At 38.5% G+C, this 19,692-nt stretch overlaps 1 non-coding gene and 1 pseudogene across 1 annotated transcript; one reads left to right on the forward strand and one right to left on the reverse strand.

Moving 5' to 3' along the window:
- LOC106557932 overlaps nt 1-9,739 on the reverse strand; it is a 41,911-nt pseudogene extending 32,172 nt beyond the window's left edge.
- Nucleotides 9,740-12,257: 2,518 nt separating this feature from the next.
- Nucleotides 12,258-12,403, forward strand: LOC119866629. The gene has a single exon (XR_005380807.1). It is a non-coding gene; the product is annotated as a U4 spliceosomal RNA (small nuclear RNA).
- The last annotated feature ends 7,289 nt before the right edge of the window (nt 12,404-19,692 follow it).

Consider the following 19,692-nt stretch of genomic DNA (forward strand, 5'->3'; position numbering starts at 1 on the left):
CTATGTCATCTAGTAGGGACAATGTCTACATTTTTTTTTCTGCTGCACCTCCAGGCCTTGGCACATAATGAATAATTAATACACATTTGTTGAGTGAATGAATGAATCAAGGAATAAATTCATTGAAATGGAGGCTGTTAACCAACAGAAGAGAAGCCTGATAAAATCATGGTAGCTGAAGAATTTGACCTGTGGGAAATTATTAGACATATGATGTGTGCCCTTGAGAGGTAATCTATAGGAATTACCTAAATTAGGTAATTCCTAATCTAGGAATAGTGATTAAGTTTCAGGCAAAGATTTCAGTTCAACATAAGGGAGAATGTGCTATTGTAATTGCTGTTTTAGTGCAGCTCCTGCTAATATATAGCCTCTCTGAATGTGTGTCCATATGTATCCAGTTAACTGTCCAGGAGGATTTTTGTCCCAAAGTAATTTTTAGGGCTTTTGGGTGGTTCCATTGGTTGGGTGACTAACTCTTGGTTTCCGCTCAGGTCATGATCTCATGGCCCTGGGCTCAGCACAAGTCAGCTTGAGGATCCTGTCTTTCCCTCTTCTTCTGCCCCTTCCACCGCTCATGTACACACACGCACACACACACACACACACACTCTCTCTCTCAAATAAATAAATATATTTTTAAAAAGCACTTTTTAAATAAATGTTTGCATATATGCATATTAAATAACTATTAGAACTGCTCATCCATATGGAAATACTGATCTTCCTATCATTGTAGGTGTTCTAGAATTGCCCAAGTCATTATATAGCCTGGGTACGTAGTAAGAATGGCAGCATAAGTAGAGGTTGGTTTTGATAATATGCAATATCTGTCTATCTATTCTAATCTTGATCTTCTGGGATCCCATTAAATTAGAGCATGTGTTTTCTCTGCATATGAAATACTTCTTTATCAAGATGTTAGGGAAATCAACTTTCTCTACCTTCAAAGCATTTGTCAAGGAGGCATCATTTCTTGATCTATGATGAAGAGAGCTAGCTATGTACTCTCTACTGTAGTGAACTGGAGGGGTCACTGTTACATTGGAACTAACTCTAAAGGTCTTTTTTCTTTCTAGATTATCTTCATCTTGACTGCAACCTCATTACCTTGATTTTCAAAGATTCAAGTTGAATAGTAGAATCCTTGAGCAAATAGTAGAATCCTTATTTGGGAGCTTAACTTAATAAAAGACTTTTCCTGAGTACCAAGTTGTGAAGCTTCTGCAGAAAATTCACCATGGGAGCAGGGCCATAATCAATAGATTTCATCGTATTAAGTATCCATAAGTGTCAATCCTAAGTATCATCTAAAAGCTAAGCGTTACTGAGGTCCACACAATGTGTGTGTATGGTTGCTATCATTTTGGATAAATCAGAAAAGCTGAAAGAGAACTATAATGGTTGTGTCCTTGGTGTCTGTCATCCTTTCAGGAGAGCTTTTTGTTTGTGTGACAAAGTCACATTAATTGGATTTTTTTTTTCCTAGGTGGAAATATTTTAAAATTGGAAGACATCCTCACAGCAGGTTCTCCCATTCAACTCAGAGGAGATTCTCTGATTTAGAACAGTACCTACTGATGATCCTTAATCTTCCTGGGAATGATTCTGTGTCACATGAATAATTGCAGGTAGGTGACTTTTCTTTTCTTTTCTTTTCTTTTTTTTTTTTTTGGTAGGTGACTTTTTATTTGAACTCCCACCCACTTATCAACAGGTAGAATGCAATTTAACTATTACCATTTATTTTTAACCTAAATTTTTATTGGATTTTGGAACACGCTAAAGATAAAACTTTATAGAATGCAATGGATACAGAATAATAAAAGATCAGTAAAGAATAAAAATAGTTAAAGCATCAAAGTAGAGCCTCTAAGTAACAAAAGTGCAATGGAACTTGTGCAAAAGGACTCTCATGAAATGGTATACTGATTATTATCAATAGTGTTATAAGCTTCTCTTTAGCAAAATGAGTCAGAGAAGTAATATTTGGTCAGATTTATATAGCTTTTTATTTCATGCAATAATTATCACATTAAAAGTGTATCCTTCAGGTATTACATTATTTCCCTATGGCATAATATTCAAGTGATTTTTCTGGGGTTATTTATTGAGCTCTTGACTGAAACTAGAGTGGTGATTTTCTTAAAAGATTATTTGTTTATTTATTCATGAGAGAGAGAGAGAGAGACAGAGATATAGAAGCAGAGACACAGGCGGAGGAAGAAGCAGGCCCCACACAGGGAGCCAGATGTGGGGCTTGATCCCAGAACTCTGGGATCTTGCCCTGAGCAAAGGGAGATGCCCAACGGCTGAGCCACCCAGGCATCCCTAGAGTGGTGATTTTAAAGCTCTTTGGGTTCTAAAGCCACAACAGATATAACCATTTTGGTAAAAGTTTGCTTGTAGCTTCTAAGAATTTTCAGATCCTTTCATTTCATCCTTAGACTCCTTGCTAAGGACGCTTCCTTACCTGAGGGTCATTTCCAAGTTCAGTGTTTGAGGGTGGTAGCTTCTTGGTTCATTTAATTCAATATTAAGAGTTAAGTAAAAAAAAAAAAAAAAGTTTTTTTTAAATGGAGTCAGAGGAGATTGGATTCAGATATTTTGTGTATGAGTTTGAAGGCTATTTGCAAAATGAAATGTGAATGGCATCCTGAAAATACCTATCTTGTTCTAGAAGTTTTGGAAAATATAGGATGAGAATAGAAAACCTCCATTTAATTTGTGGTGTGTTCCTGAATGCAGGTCTATAGGCCAGCTCTGGACTTTGACAAGACTTTTACCAATGACAAAAATAAGGACAGCACATTAATTTTTCATAAAGCCAATTTTAGGCATGTTCTATATTCTGAAAGTATGTGATTCCCATGTTTTGATGATGATTTCTCCAATGGCAACCCCTTCTGAAATGGGAACATCTTCCATAATTAAGGACAGATTTATTTTGTCACATTGCTCATTTTAAATCTCAGGTATAACCTCAGATATGTTTGGAATCTGATTTTTAATTTTATTATCTGTAAAATGAGGATGATAAGAGTTTTACAGGTAATGATTAAATAATGTGGGTTTGAACTGCATGGGTCCATTTTAACACCATTTTTGTTTTTTTTCAAAAAGCTTTATTGTTTCCATTTGGTCCATAGCTTGGGAGAGAGCTTGATGGTGGTTGAAAAGGTGCCAAGCCTCCGGCTGCGGCTCCGCAGAGGGGGCTGCGGGGAGGGAGCGGGAATCCAACAGCGCAGGCCCCGGAGCACAGGGCGCCGGGACACAGCCCAGGATCCCGCCTCCCCCTGGGACAGGCAGAGGCCGGGAGGGCCCAGGACAGCAAGGACGCTCCTGCCCCAGCTGAGCATCAGCGGCCCCGCCCTGGAGCCTCCAGGCCCTGCAGACAGAGAGCTCCCTAGTTACTGCGGGGGCTGACTCCAGGGCTCCAGAGCTGGCCCCGCCACGGCGGTTGTTCCTCCTGGGGCCTCACGGGGTAAACAACCCCCACTGAGCCCTGCACCAGGCAGGGGGCAGAGCAGCTCCCCCAAGTGCTAACACCTGAAAATCAGCACAACAGGCCCCTCCCCCAGAAGACCACCTAGAGGGACAAGTTCCAGGGGAAGTCAAGGGACTTAAAGTATACGAAGCAGAAGATACTCCCCCGTCTTTTTTGTTTTGTTTTCTTTTGTTTTGTTTCTTTGTTTTGCTTTTAGATTTCTCTTTGCTTCCCCCACCCTTTTTTTCCTTTCTTTCTTTTCCTTTCTCTTTTTCTTCTCTTTTTTTCTTTTTTTCTTCCTTTTTTTCTTTTTCTCTTTTCTTTCCTTCATTCTCTCCTCTCTTTTTCTCCTTTTCCCAATACAACTTGTTTTTGGCCACTCTGCACTGAGCAAAATGACTAGAAGGAAAACCTCACCTCAAAAGAAAGAATCAGAAACAGTCCTCTCTCCCACAGAGTTACAAAATCTGGATTACAATTCAATGTCAGAAAGCCAATTCAGAAGCACTATTATACAGCGACTGGTGGCTCTAGAAAAAAGCATAAAGGACTCAAGAGACTTCATGACTGCAGAATTTAGATCCAATCAAGCAGAAATTAAAATCAAGTGAATGAGATGCAATCCAAACTAGAAGTCCTAATGACGAGGGTTAACGAGGTGGAAGAACGAGTGAGTGACATAGAAGACAAGTTGATAGCAAAGAGGGAAACTGAGGAAAAAAGAGACAAACAATTAAAAGACCATGAGGATAGATTAAGGGAAATAAACGACAGACTGAGGAAGAAAAACCTATGTTTAATTGGGGTTCCCGAGGGCGCCGAAAGGGACAGAGGACCAGAATCAGTATTTTAACAAATCCTAGCTGAATACTTTCCTAATCTGGGAAGGGAAACAGGCATTCAGATCCAGGAAATAGAGAAAACCCTCCCTAAAATCAATAAAAACCATTCAACACCTCGATATTTAATAGTTAAGCTTGCAAATTCCAAAGATAAAGAGAAGATCCTTAAAGCAGCAAGAGACAAGAAATCCCTGACTTTTATGGGAAGGAGTATTAGGGTAACAGCAGACCTCTCCACAGAGACCTGGCAGGCCAGAAAGGGCTGGCAGGATATATTCAGGGTCCTAAATGAGAAGAACATGCAACCAAGAATACTTTATCCAGCAAGGCTCTCATTCAAAATGGAAGGAGAGATAAAGAGCTTCCAAGACAAGCAGGAACTGAAAGAATATGTGACCTCCAAACCAGCTCTGCAGGAAATTTTAAGGGGGACTCTTTTTTTTTTTTTTTTACTGCATTGCTAATTTTATTTTTTTTTTATTTTTTTAATTTATTTTTTATTGGTGTTCAATTTACTAACATACAGAATAACCCCCAGTGCCCGTCACCCATTCACTCCCACCCCCCGCCCTCCTCCCCTTCTACCACCCCTAGTTCGTTTCCCAAGTTAGCAGTCTTTACGTTCTGTCTCCCTTTCTGATATTTCCCACACATTTCTTCTCCCTTCTAAGGGGGACTCTTAAAATTCCCCTTTAAGAAGAAGTTCAGGGGAACAATCCACAAAAACAAGGACTGAATAGATATCATGATGACACTAAACTCATATCTGTCGATAGTAACTCTGAACGTGAACGGGCTTAATGACCCCATCAAAAGGCGCAGGGTTTCAGACTGGATAAAAAAGCAGGACCCATCTATTTGCTGTCTATAAGAGACTCATTTTAGACAGAAGGACACCTACAATCTGAAAACAAAAGGTTGGAGAACCATTTACCATTCAAATGGTCCTCAAAAGAAAGCAGGGGTAGCCATCCTTATAGCAGATAAACTAATATTTACCCTGAAGACTGTAGTGAGAGATGAAGAGGGACACTATCTCATACTTAAAGGATCTATCCAACAAGAGGAGTTAACAATCTTCAATATATATGCCCCGAATGTGGGAGCTGCCAAATATTTAAACCAATTAATAACCAAAGTGAAGAAATACTTAGATAATAATACACTTATACTTGGTGACTTCAATCTAGCTCTTTCTATCCTCGATAGGTCTTCTAAGCACAACATCTCCAAAGAAACGAGAGCTTTAAATGATACACTGGACCAGATGGATTTCACAGATATCTATAGAACTTTACATCCAAACTCAACTGAATACACATTCTTCTCAAGTGGACATGGAACTTTCTCCAGAATAGACCACATACTGAGTCACAAATGGGGTCTGAACTGATAAAAAAAGATTGGGATTGTCCCCTGCATATTCTCAGACCATAATGCCTTGAAATTAGAACTAAATCACAACAAAAAGTTTGGAAGGACCTCAAACACGTGGAGGTTAAGGACCATCCTGCTAAAAGATGAAAGGGTCAACCAGGAAATTAAGGAAGAATTAAAAAGATTCATGGAAACTAATGAGAATGAAGATACAACCGTTCAAAATCTTTGGGATGCTGCAAAAGCAGTCCTGAGGGGGAAATACATCGCAATACAAGCATCCATTCAAAAACTGGAAAGAACTCAAATACAAAAGCTAACCTTACACCTAAAGGAGCTAGAGAAAAAACAGCAAATAGATCCTACACCCAGCAGAAGAAGAGAGTTAATAAAGATTCGAGCAGAACTCAATGAAATCGAGACCAGAAGAACTGTGGAACAGATCAACAGAACCAGGAGTTGGTTCTTTGAAAGAATTAATAAGATAGATAAACCATTAGCCAGCCTTACTAAAGAGAGAGAGGACTCAAATTAATAAAATCATGAATGAGAAAGGAGAAATCACTACCAACACCAAGGAAATACAAACGATTTTAAAAACCTATTATGAACAGCTATACATCAATAAATTAGGCAATTTCGAAGAAATGGACGCATTCCTGGAAAGCCACAAACTACTAAAACTGGAACAGGAAGAAATAGAAAACCTGAACAGGCCAATAACTAGGGAGGAAATTGAAGCAGTCATCCAAAACCTCCCAAGACACAAGAGTCCAGGGCCAGATGGCTTCCCAGGGGAATTCTATCAAACGTTTAAAGAAGAAACCATACCTATTCTCCTAAAGCTGTTTGGAAAGATAGAAAGAGATGGAGTACTTCCAAATTCATTCTGTGAGGCCAGCATCACCTTAATTCCAAAACCAGACAAAGACCCCACCAAAGAGGAGAATTACAGACCAACATCCCTGATGAACATGGATGCAAAAATTCTCAACAAGATACTAGCCAATGGGATCCAATAGTACAATAAGAAAATTATTCACCATGACCAAGTAGGATTTATCCCCGGGACACAAGGCTGGTACAACACTCGTAAAACAATCAGTGTGATTCATCATATCAGCAAGAGAAAAACCAAGAACCATATGATCCTCTCATTAGATGCAGAGAAAGCATTTGACAAAATACAGCATCCATTTCTGATCAAAATTCTTCAGAGTGTAGGGATAGAGGGAACATTCCTTGACATCTTAAAAGCCATCTACGAAAAGCCCACAGCAAATACCATTCTCAATGGGGAAACACTAGGAGCCTTTCCCCTAAGATCAGGAACAAGACAGGGATGTCCACTCTCACGACTGCTATTCAACATAGTACTGGAAGTCCTAGCCTCAGCAATCAGACAACAAAAAGACATTAAAGGCATTCAAATTGGCAAAGAAGAAGTCAAACTCTCCCTCTTTGCCGATGACACGATACTCTACATAGAAAACCCAAAAGCCTCCACCCCAAGATTGCTAGAACTCATACAGCAATTTGGTAGCGTGGCAGGATACAAAATCAATGCCCAGAAGTCAGTGGCATTTCTATACACTAACAATGAGACTGAAGAAAGGGAAATTAAGGAGTCAGTCCCATTTACAATTGCACCCAAAAGCATAAGATACCTAGGAATAAACCTAACCAAAGAGGTAAAGGATCTATTCCCTAAAAACTATAGAACACTTCTGAAAGAAATTGAGGAAGACACAAAGAGATGGAAAAATATTCCATGCTCATGGAATGGCAGAATTAATATTGTGAAAATGTCAATGTTACCCAGGGCAATATACACGTTTAATACAATCCCTATCAAAATATCATGGACTTTCTTCAGAGAGTTAGAACAAATTATTTAAGGTTTGTGTGAAAGCAGAAAAGACCCCGAATAGCCAGGGGAATTTTAAAAAAGAAAACCATATCTGGGGGCATCACAATGCCAGATTTCAGGTTGTACTACAAAGCTGTGTCATCAAGACAGTGTGGTACTGGCACAAAAACAGACACATAGATCAATGGAACAGAATAGAGAACCCAGAAGTGGACCCTGAACTTTATGCTCAAGTAATATTCAATAAAGGAGGAAAGACTATCCATTGGAAGAAAGACAGTCTCTTCAATAAATGGTTCTGGGAAAATCGGACATCCACATGCAGAAGAATGAAACTAGACCACTCTCTTTCACCATACACAAAGATAAACTCAAAATGGGTTAAAGGTCTAAATGTGAGACAAGATTCCATCAAAATTCTAGAGGAGAACACAGGCAACACCCTTTTTGAACTCGGCCACAGTAACTTCCTGCAAGATACATCCACGAAGGCAAAAGAAACAAAAGCAAACATGAACTATTGGGACTTCATCAAGACAAGAAGCTTTTGCACAGCAAAGGATACAGTCAACAAATCTGAAAGACAACCTACAGAAGGGGAGAAGATATTTGCAAATGACATACCAGATAAAGGGCTAGTTTCCAAGATCTATAAAGAACTTATTAAACTCAACACCAAAGAAACAAACAATCCAATCATGAAATGGGAAAAAGACATGAAGAGAAATCTCACAGAGGAAGACATAGACATGGCCAACATGCTCTGCATCACTTGCCATCAGGGAAATACAAATCAAAACCACAATGAGATACCACCTCACACCAGTGAGAATGAGCAAAATTAACAAGGCAGGAAACCACAAATGTTCGAGAGGATGCGCAGAAAAGGGAACCCTTTTACAGTGTTGGTGGGAATGTGAACTGGTGCAGCCACTCTGGAAAACTGTGTGGAGGTTCCTCAAAGAGTTAAAAATAGACCTGCCCTACAACCCAGCAATTGCACTGTTGGGGATTTACCCCAAAGATACAGATGCAATGAAACGCTGGGACACCTGCCCCCCGATGTTTCTAGCAGCAATGTCCACAATAGCCAAACTGTGGAAGGAGCCTCAATGTCCATCGAAAGATGAATGGATAAAGAAGATGTGGTCTATGTATACAATGGAATATTCCTCAGCCATTAGAAACGACAAATACCCACAATTTGCTTCGACGTGGATGGAACTGGAGGGTATTATGCTAAGTGAAGTAAGTCAGTCGGAGAAGGACAAACAGTGTATGTTCTCTTTCTTTGGGGAATATAAATAATAGTGAAAGGGAATATAAGGGAAGGGAGAAGAAATGTGTGGGAAATATCAGAAAGGGAGACAGAACATAAAGACTCCTATCTCCTGGAATGAACTAGGGGTGGTGGAAGGGGAGGAGGGCGGGTGTTGGGGGTGAATGGGTGACGGGCACTGAGGGGAGAACTTGACGGGATGAGCACTGGGTCTTATTCTGTATGTTGGTAAATTGAACACCAATAAAAAATAAATTTATTATTAAAAAATGCTGCCTAGCGGCTATAGGTACAGGTTTAGACAGAAGCTCTGACACTGAGTGGAATGCCAGAGGCACCTCGAAAGTGTTGCTGGGCTCTGAGGACTCCTGGTCAAGCTTGACAGTGGGTCTTTCAAAAACATACTCGCCTAGCCTAGTTTGGGGGCCTGCTAGCCTGAGGACATGTCAGGTGGTCCTAATCTTTTCAATTAGTATTCCTCATCTAGGAAGTGGTTCTTTAGGAAGTCACAGGAATGGGCGTCTGTGCTGGCGGAACCCAGAGCATGTAGATCCAAAAGGGCTTGGTTTAGGTTCTTTCTCAGAACTATGGCAGCCTTCATGGAGTCCATGGCTTTACCCTACTCATCTTGGGACAGCTTCTGTACATCCTGGAGGGTGGTATTGCCACCAGGCTGTTTTTGCATCTTTAAGAGACTCTGGCACCCTTGCACCTGTCTTCCCAACTCCAGAAAGATGTGGCCCAGCTATCTGGAGCCACATTGCTGCAGTGGAAATAAAAGCCCAGAGAAAGGTGGGTGTGGGAGGTATGCAGATGCATGTTGACCAGTGGCTTGACAGCAACTCTACTACAGTGGAGTAATTCTCAGGAATCTGGGAGCTCATGGTTGATCAACAATAAGCTCAAATAGGGGATTCCTGGGTGGCGCAGCGGTTTAGCGCCTGCCTTTGGCCCAGGGCACTATCCTGGAGACCTGGGATCAAGTTCCACGTCGGGCTCCCGGTGCATGGAGCCTGCTTCTGCCTCTCTCTCTCTCTCTCTCTGTGTGTGTGACTATCATAAATAAATAAAAATTTTTAAATAAGTAAAAAAAAACAATAAGCTCAAATAATGGTGTTCTCTGGCTGAGAAGATGGTTCCAAAGGTTATGACGGGAAAAGAGGTTGTATATAGGGAGGTTGGAAGATGGAAGAAGGGACATCCCTGGGTCTGTTCCCTCCAAACACTTTTGAAGCAAGAGGCAGATACACCAGACCACTGGGTGTTTTGCCTATATATAGTCTTTACAGTATAGTGCTATAAATGTATTTTCTCATCCTTTTGTTTTCTTAATAATACTTTCTTTTCTCCAGCTTACTTTATCGTAAGAATACAGTATATAATACATATAACAGTACAAAATATGTATTAATTGACTTTTTGCTCATTCTTTACTGACTATGGCACAAAGTGATTAAAAAACTACCCAAAACTACATAGTAAATAGAGCCAGATTCAAAAATAGTTTGTTTGACTGCAGACCCAGTGTCTCTAATGAGTTAGCAGAACTGCCTCTCAGGTATTCTGTAAACATGATGTACTTTTCACTTTGTCTGAGACCTCACCACTGTCTATGATGGTACGGCAGCCCTCTCTATAATATATGCCACCTGCCTCATCCTAGGAAGCAATGAGTGTGCCCCCTACTGTAGAATCTCTGCAGTTTTCTGCAAAAGATGTCATGGTTTCAGTTCAGTCCCACCCATCGCAAGGGAACAAAGGGGAAAGTCTAGATGGCTTTGTCCTTCAAGTTTATTTGAAAGAAGAGATTTTCTTCAGGTTAGGGGAAATCTTTCCTTCCATTTTTTTTTAAATAAAAGGTGGGAAAAAGAAACAAAAACTGCAAAGAGCAAATAATATAGTAATGTTTCCAAGGGACAGTCAGGATAACTGCTCTGGCTTTGAATTCTATGCCTTCTTATCAATGTAACTTGATGGGAGGTTATGACAACTATGGACTGTTACATTTGTGTCCCTCTAAAGTTCCTATGTTGGATGTTCTAATCCACAGTATGGGTGTATCTGGAGATGGATGGAGCCTCTAATGAAATAAAGGTTAAATGAAGACATAAATGTGGAACCCTGATCCAAGAAGATTAGTGTTATCAGAAAAAACACCAGAGTTCTCTCTCTATTGAGCCAACACACAAAGAAAGGCCATGTGAGGATATAGCCATAAGGCAAATATCTGCAAGCCAGAAAGAGTCTTGACTAGAAATAGACCATGCTGCCACTTTAATCTTGGAATTTTAGTATCTAGAACCCTGAAAAAACAAATTTCTATTGTTAAAGCTACCCAGGCAGAGTGGTGGCCTGAGAAGACTGATAGAAGGGCTGATAATTGTTCTGAAAACATATATGCAAATTTACATTTACTAATATATTTAAGATAGTCATGAAACCCAAGAGCTGGAGGTTAAGACCGATGTAAAGTGGTTTTCCTGTTTCCTTTGGAGAGTAGTCTATTTCTGCTCGTTCCAGGTTTATTCATGTTCCTTAAGGAAATATATAATGTTCTTATATGTACTTTTAAAAGATTAATAACTCCCTAATTTTCTTCCCTGTTGATGGAAAGAATTCAGTTGTTGGTTATTGAGTACTATGAATAGCACTGAATTGAAGCAGCCTGAATTGAAGCACTGGAGTGTTCTCATTTCTATTCCTCCATGTGCTAGTTTGGCAATTTGAGGGAAGCTATTAACTTTTCTATATATCAAGTTTATATTGGCTAAAATGGGAGTAATAATGACTACCTCAAAGACCTATTGTTTACTCTTTACTTTACCAGTATATTATGCCAAATGAGACAGAGTAAAAGCATGCCTGTTCACGTCCTTCCCTAAAGACTTGCTCTCTAGCATATAGTTGCCAAAGGGAATGTGATGATGAGAGCTGGTGGCCAGCCCAGTGGTCTGCCAAGCCCCTTTTGCCAACTGTACCAGCTTGTTCCTAAGCATGGCCCAGAACTAAACTTCTTTAAAGAAGCAGGCATTGATTCAATGTCCAATCTAGATGGCTAGGTCTTTAACTTCAGTTAATCCAATTCTTAGAAAAGTTTATCTTGTCTGGCCTTTGTCTTTTTCTTTAATCAATCAGAATTATGTATTTAATCCATAAGAACAGGACATATTTCAGAATAATGCATTATTTGATAGTTCTAATCATAGACAGCAGTTTGGTCCCTCTACCTTATCAATACCTTATTTTGCAAGGATCTATACTAGTGTCTCTTAACCGAATGTGATTTTGCCTCACAGGGAACACTTGGAAATGTCTGGAGATGTCTTTGGTTGTTACACCTGAAGGGGATGCTACTGGCATCTAGAGTGTAAGAGAGGCCAGGAATACTGCTAAACATTTTACAGCTTTGCACAGTGGCAGTATCGTAGCCAATGAGGTTTATCGGAGGCACGATTATTGCTAATTGAAAACATTTTACAATGCATTGGACAGTTCCTTACAACAAATAATCTGGCTTTAAATGTCAATAATGCTGAGGTTAAGAAGCCCTAATCTAAACTGAGCTAAACATCCAGCTAATCCCCTTAGGCTCTCCAAGTAAACAAGTGCTAATCTCCCTGCCAGTAAGAGAAGGGTGGGCAGCTTTCCATTGCCACAATCTTCATACTTATTAGGTATATGCCATGGGTTCAGCACACTATAAATGCATGGGTTACTCCAAGACAAGATGTAGAGTAATGACATCATACTAAAATAAAGGACACAGCCTATAGTTTGATAGACTTTGGGTTTGGACCCACTACTTTCAAGCCGTAGTTCTATTAGCAAGGTATTTAATTCTTTAGAGCTTCAGCAAGCCTCAACAGGGTGCATGTGACACTATAAAGAATTTATGTATGTAACATTCTTAGCACAGTGTTTTTGTGATATAGGAAACAATAAATTATAGATGTTGCTATTGTTGACATTCTTAACATCATTATCATCGTCACATCTCATCTCAGCCTAGCTTATAGTCACCTGTATGAAACAACCTAAGCTGATGTGCAGAAAATGACACATTTAATGAAAACCATCTGTGCCAATTAACTCACATGTGACATGGTAGGGGAGTCATCTTGCAGGGGGTCCAAGGAAAGTGACATTTCCTTAACTTATCCTCACTTTCTATTCTCACTTAGATAGATTTTTATGGAACTAGATGATGTGGGCTGACATTGGAGGAAAATGCCAACCCCTGAATGTGCTGGTTGTTGATAGAAACTAATACTTTACAATGAAGAATATTTTTCCCTTCCAAAAGAATATCAGTTTATCTTCCCTGGCTATTTTTGAAACACTCAAGACTTCTCCAGTTCATACATTTTTTTCCATGAAATTTTATTGTTCCAAATTACAGAAAATTCTAAAACTTGTTAGCTTTTGGAGCAGGAGGGCAGTGATCTAATGCTCAGAGTAGACATTCAGAAACTATTTTCTCTTTATATGCCTCCTGTCTCTAATCTCATCTAAGTTTTAGTCTCAAGATCCACTAGCTACTCAGTTTTGCATCAGTAGCATTAATCCAATGGCATGTTTTGTTGTTGTTTTTTTTTTCCCTAGTCACTTAAGATCTTCAGAGGTAACAACTGTCACTTAGTCACCTTTGAACACCTTTGAACCTTTGAAATTTAGCCCAGAATCCTACAGTCAGCAAATACATAGAATTAGGCTTTTCAAGTAAAGGTGTGATTAAAAATAGGTACTACAGCCCAATAGGGAAAACAAGAAAGTTGAGTCCCAGAGGAAAAAAAAATTGTATATATCTTAAACTGTAGAACTGGTTTATTGGTAGAGCCCAGGAAACATTATTGTTTACTGCCAAGATAGGGTCATCCAATTTCTATTATCAATGAGTGTGTTGAGATGTGATTGCCATATGAGGAGAGATATGCTAAAGGTGTGTTCAGGAGAAAGAGATTTTTCTGTTTATTTTTTGTTTTTTTCTTTTTATCTTTTACAAAGACCCATGAAAAGACACACTTCCAGGGGCACCTGGGTGACACAATGAGTTGAATGTCTAACTCTTGGTTTCAGCTCAGGTAATGATCTCATGGGTCATGGGATAGAGCTCTGCAGGCTCTGCACTCAGTGGGTAGTTTGCCCTCTGCCCCTCCCCTCACCCACGCTCTTGTAATAAACAAATAAGTAAGTAAGTAAGTAAATAAATAAATAAATAAATAAATAAATAAATAAATAAAATCTTAACAACAACAAAAAGGAGACACCTCCATTTTTTGGAACAACATTGCTTATCCACAAATGCCAGCTGGAATTGCAGCTTACATTTTATGGCCATAGAAGGGGCCAACACATTAAGGTTGGCAAAGCCAAAAGTTAGGAGGAACCTGGGCCATGATGCTGTCATTAAGGTATGTATTTAATGACTCAGGAACTGCCTGCCTCTCCATCTCTTCTTATTATTCAAGACAATAAATATGTTCATCATTTAAGTCAATCATAGTGTTTCTGTCCCTTACATTAAAAAACATCCTCATGTGTGCCCACAGTGTCAGGGCTTTTCCCAAGCGGTCAGTTCACTTATGGAGGAAGACTTTGTCTGGAATATGTGATTTTTGTCTGTTCTAAGCTGGTGGAGAATGTTGTCCTTTGGTCAAGCATTGCATATATGCAAAGCTTGCACACAGTACTGTGGCCTCTTTTTATGCCTTTGCAGCAAGAGAAACTCATAGCTTTTATCCATAAGGAGTTTTTAGTTCCAGAAACTCTTGGAGACTGGCCTGCCAGCCTGATAAGGTACGACCTAGCAGGTTACTCTATTTCTTATCTTAACAATGCCAGGTACATGGTAGGCACATCCTCAACATACAAGTTGATTAACTGATCAGTTAATCTGGGCAACGTGTATCCAGGAGATATGGGGAGAGAAGGACCAGAGGAGGGGAAAGGAAAATCTGGGAGAGAATAAAAAAGTATGAGTCAATTTCCTTTATTTCATGAAAAGAGTATTCTAGATTTTGCTTTGAATTAGTGGAAGACCTGGTCCGCAGAGAAGTGTCAGTCAGTGACTTATACTTAGAGTTCTGAGGTTTTTTTTTTTTTTTTTTTTTTTGAGAGAAGGTGTGTGTGTGTTGGGGGGGATGAGAAGGTGGGGGGAAGAGAGAGAGACATAGAAAGAGAGAGAGAGAGAATCTCAAGCAGACTCCCTGCTGAGCATGGAGCCCTATATCAGACTTGATCTCAATACTCTGAGATTATGATCTGAGCTAAAAAAACCTGAACTGACTGTGCCACCCAGATGCCCCCTAGAGCTCTGAGGTTTTGAGTTAATGAATAGGAACATAACTTTGATTCAAATACAGAATATATTCCATGCAATTCTTTTCAAAATAACATTCTAATATGGTGGATAATTTTTGTGTACACTGATATTTTTTAATTTTAATAAAGTAAAAAAATAACATGAAATTTACCACATTAACCATTTTTAAGTGCTAGTTTAGTGATCTTAAGTATATTTACATTGTTGTATAACAAACCTCTAATTTTTTTTTAAGATTTTATTTATTTATTCATGAGAGGCAGAGAGACAGAGAGAGAGAGAAGCAGAGGGAGAAGCAGGCTCCATGCATGGAGCCCAACATGGGACTCCATCCTGGGACTCCAGGATCATGCCCTGGGCCGAAGGCAGGCACTAAACCACTGAGCCACTCAGGGATCCCCTAAATCTCTAAAATTTTTATCTTGTGAAGCTGAAACTCTTTCTCTATTGAACATCCCCCTGTTTTGGGCTCCCCTGTTCCTGACAATCACCATTCTATCTGGTGCTTTTATGCATTTGACTACTTCGGATACTTCATATGAGTAGATGCTTATAGTATTTGTCATTTTGTGACTGGCTTATTTCACATAGTGTAATGTCCTCAATGTACACAACTATATTGTAGAAGGAGACAGAATTTCCTTCTTTTTTAAGACTGAATAATATACCATTTTGTGTATATATCACATTTTGTTTATTCATCCATCCATCCATGGACATTTGGGGTGATTCCCCCTCTTGGCGGGTGTTGTGAAAAATGCTAAAATGAATATGGGTGTACAGATATCTCGTGGAGATTCTGCTTTGAATTTGCTTGAATATAAACCCAAAAATATGATTGCTGATCATATAGTAATTCAATCTTTATTTTTTGAGAAACTTTCAATACTATATTCCATTGTGACTGCACCATTTTACATTCCCATTAGGAATTCACAAGGATTCTGATTTCTCCATGCCATTCCCAAAACTTATTTTCTGAATTTTATTTATATGCTTTTGATTGTAGTCATCTCGATGGTTAGGAGGTGCTATTTTATTGTAGTTTTGATTTGTATTTATCTAGTGATTAGTGACTTTGAGCACCTTTTCATATGCTTGCTGACTATTTATATACTTTCCTTGAGAAAAAAAAAAGTCTGTTCAACTCTTTTGCCCATTTTTAAATTGTTTTGTTGTTATTGTTGAGTTTTAGGAGCTCTTTATATTCTGGATATTGATCCCCTACCATATATATGATTAGAAAATATCTTCTCCCATTCTGTGGGTTGCCTTTTCACTGTATTGATTTGATTCCAGAAGAGTTTGAGTTTGATATAGTCCCATTTGCCCACTCGTTGCTTTTTTTTTTTTTTTGTCTGTGCTTATGGTGACATATCCAAGAAATCATGACCAAATTTAATGTTATTAAGCTTTTTCTTTATATTTTCCTCTAGCAGTTTAGTAATTCTAGCTCTTATGTATACTCCATTTTGAGTTAATTTTGCATATGGTGTGAAGTAAGGTTCCAACTTCATTCTTTTCCACGTGAACATTTAGTTTTCCCAGCACCATCTGTGGAAGAGACCATCCTATTTGTGGTCTTCGTAACCTGAACAAATTTCTAAGTCTTGAAGCATATAAAGAACTGAGGGGATAAATGTTTGGATAAATATAATGGTTTATTTTGTTTTCAGAGAGAATTTTAGCTCTTTAGATATACTGTCTTATTTAAACGTGACATACAACTAGAAATGCCAATCTTTAGGGCTTGAATTCTCATTTTTCTGTGATTTATTTTTCATGTGCTATACATGAAACTACTTGTTAGAATTAATTCTAACCTCTAATAGAGATAGGTCAATTAGATTAAGCTTATTTAACTTCTACAGTTGCTCTTTACCTGTGTTACCTAGAAATAAAATACTTCTCTGAATTTGGGGTTATCTACAGCTTTTATGAAACCAAAGAAGACATTTTAAATGGCTAAATTAGATGTGCTCTTTGGTATGTTTTATCGATGGGATGTGAGGTAAATTAATTTATTATATATTTATTGAAATTCTTCTTTGTGTTTCGTGGCTAGTTAGATGACAGATTAAAAAGATGTTTTCGGGCAGCCTGGGTGGCTCAGCAGTTTAGCGCCACCTTCCGCCCAGGGTATGGTCCTTGGAGACCCGGGATCCGGTCCTACATCAGGCTCTCTGCATGGAGCCTGCTTCTCCCTCTGCCTATGTCTCTACCTCTCTCTATCAGTCTGTGTCTCTCATGAATAAATAAATGAGTTAAAAAATAAAAATAAAAATCCAGTTTCTGTTTTTTCTAAACAGTAAACAGTTTCTAAAGCCTGCCTCTTTTCTTTCTTTTCTTTTTCTTCTTTCTTGTCGGATTCGGTGGCGGGAGGGAGGGAGGGTGCGGGAGGGCGGGGGGGGCTAGGAGGATGTCGGGGGTGTGAGGAGTGGGGTGGATGGAGGAGGGCTTGATCTCTTCTTTCTCTTCTTTCTTTCTTTCTTTCTTTCTTTCTTTCTTTCTTTCTTTCTCTTTCTTTCTTCTTTCTTCATTCTTTCTCCTTCCTTCCTTCCTTCCTTCCTTCCTTCCTTCCTTCCTTCCTCCCTTCCTTCCAAACCTGCCAGCCCAAACCAAATGACAGAATTGTCAGGAATATAAATGTTATCCATTTAATTTGTCAAATTTTGGAGTGGTTTATTTATAACAATAAATAATTGGTATAGACACACAAGAAGCTCTTGGGGTAGATATATCTGGGTAATTTCTATTTTATTTTTAAAAGTCTTTTTTTAAAATTTATTTATGATAGTCAGAGAGAGAGAGAGAGAGAGAGGAGAGAGAGAGAGAGAGAGAGAGAGGCAGAGACCTAGGCAGAGGGAGAAGCAGGCTCCATGCACCGGGAGTCCGACGTGGGATTCGATCTCGGGTCTCCAAGGATCGCGCCCTGGGCCAAAGGCAGGCGCTAAACTGCTGCGCCACCCAGGGATCCCCCTATTTTATTTTTAAAAACATATTATTATTACAGTTAATATGAATTATTTATATGATTAAATTAATGAAACATTGGAAGAAAAATCATTTATAGATGCAACTTTGCATTCACATTTTCTCTCTGAAGTGTTGCAAATAATTTACTTGGTTGTGACATGAATGGGGCTGGAGATTTAAGAAGAAAAACTGACTTCAGCTATAAAGAAGGGTTAATTTAAAAAAGAAACTGAAGAAGTAGAAATAAATCCTTATTTTCCCTGAGCTGACACATGCTATTTTATTGTGAGATGCTTAAAAATGAAGGGAAATATGTGATATTGTAAATTCATTCCAATGACTGTTGGCTATTTTGACTCTCGTCATTGAACCAGATTAGCAAAAAGGTTACATCTTATGATTTAATACACACCAAACACATCTATTTATTTACTTATTTATTTTCTTCTCTCCTTTGAAATCATAATCATTGCAATAGATTAGGTTATTGTTCCACCTATTACACAAAAGCCCGTAAGTCAACCACATAGATAAAACTTAATAGTATCAATTAAAGAGAAAACAATATTAATGAGACAGAGAGTTCATATGCTCATTAGACGTGAGTGTATTGGAAAGAATAATAGTATCTTAGATATTGGCAAAATTACATTACAAAGCCAATCAATATCAATGTGGCATTTTTGTTAGTGAATAATTAGCATTAATAATACTGACTTCACTTTACGTATTCTAAATACTGAAGAAAGTAGTGGAATCAATGGAGGGAAGCAGATGGATCATTTAATTTATTTCTCAATTACAGTTGACACATTAGTTACAGAAATTTTCATGTCATTTATTTTTTATGGTCCATTTTACAGCTGTGTTTATTATTGTAATAAATAAATGCATTATGCTCTCTTATTAAAGCAGCAAAAGAAATTTCTTACAGCAAACACTCATGTACTCACATGACACAAATGCCCCATACAGAACAACAAAAAGAGAACATATTTACCTAACTGAAGAAAAAGGCCTGGTTGTAGTAGAAACCAAGAACAGCAAAATGCAATCACAGAAAAGGATAAGATTTTGTATTTTGGACAGAGGTTATTAATATTTGAGAAGGTTTACATCTTACAGTCCTCTAAGAATACAGACAAATTTGAAAATTTGTGTATACTTTCCCCAGCAACAAATGAGTGTTGCAAACAACCATCTCCGATAAATTAGTTATTACCTCTATTTTAGATTCTTCTTACAGCTAATGCTGCCTCACAGGCTGAGAGGAAATATACGCACCAACTTGATAATGTATAGCTTCATTCATTATATTAGGAAAATGGGTGTTTAATGCAAATAAACAGCTAGATTGTTTTATTTTCTCAGAGATTCCCTGTTAGAGTAGTGTGGGATAGAGATTGGGTGAATCAATAAAGTAGCACATACTTATCGAGCACCTGTAATTTCTCTAGTACTAGGTTAGGGATCATCTGACCCACTTGTGTCCATGTCAACAAGTGTTTACCAAGATATTAGCATAGCCTGGAAAACATA

Source organism: Canis lupus, chromosome 28, assembly GCF_011100685.1.
Source record: "Canis lupus familiaris isolate Mischka breed German Shepherd chromosome 28, alternate assembly UU_Cfam_GSD_1.0, whole genome shotgun sequence".
NCBI classification, from domain to species: Eukaryota; Metazoa; Chordata; class Mammalia; order Carnivora; family Canidae; genus Canis; species Canis lupus.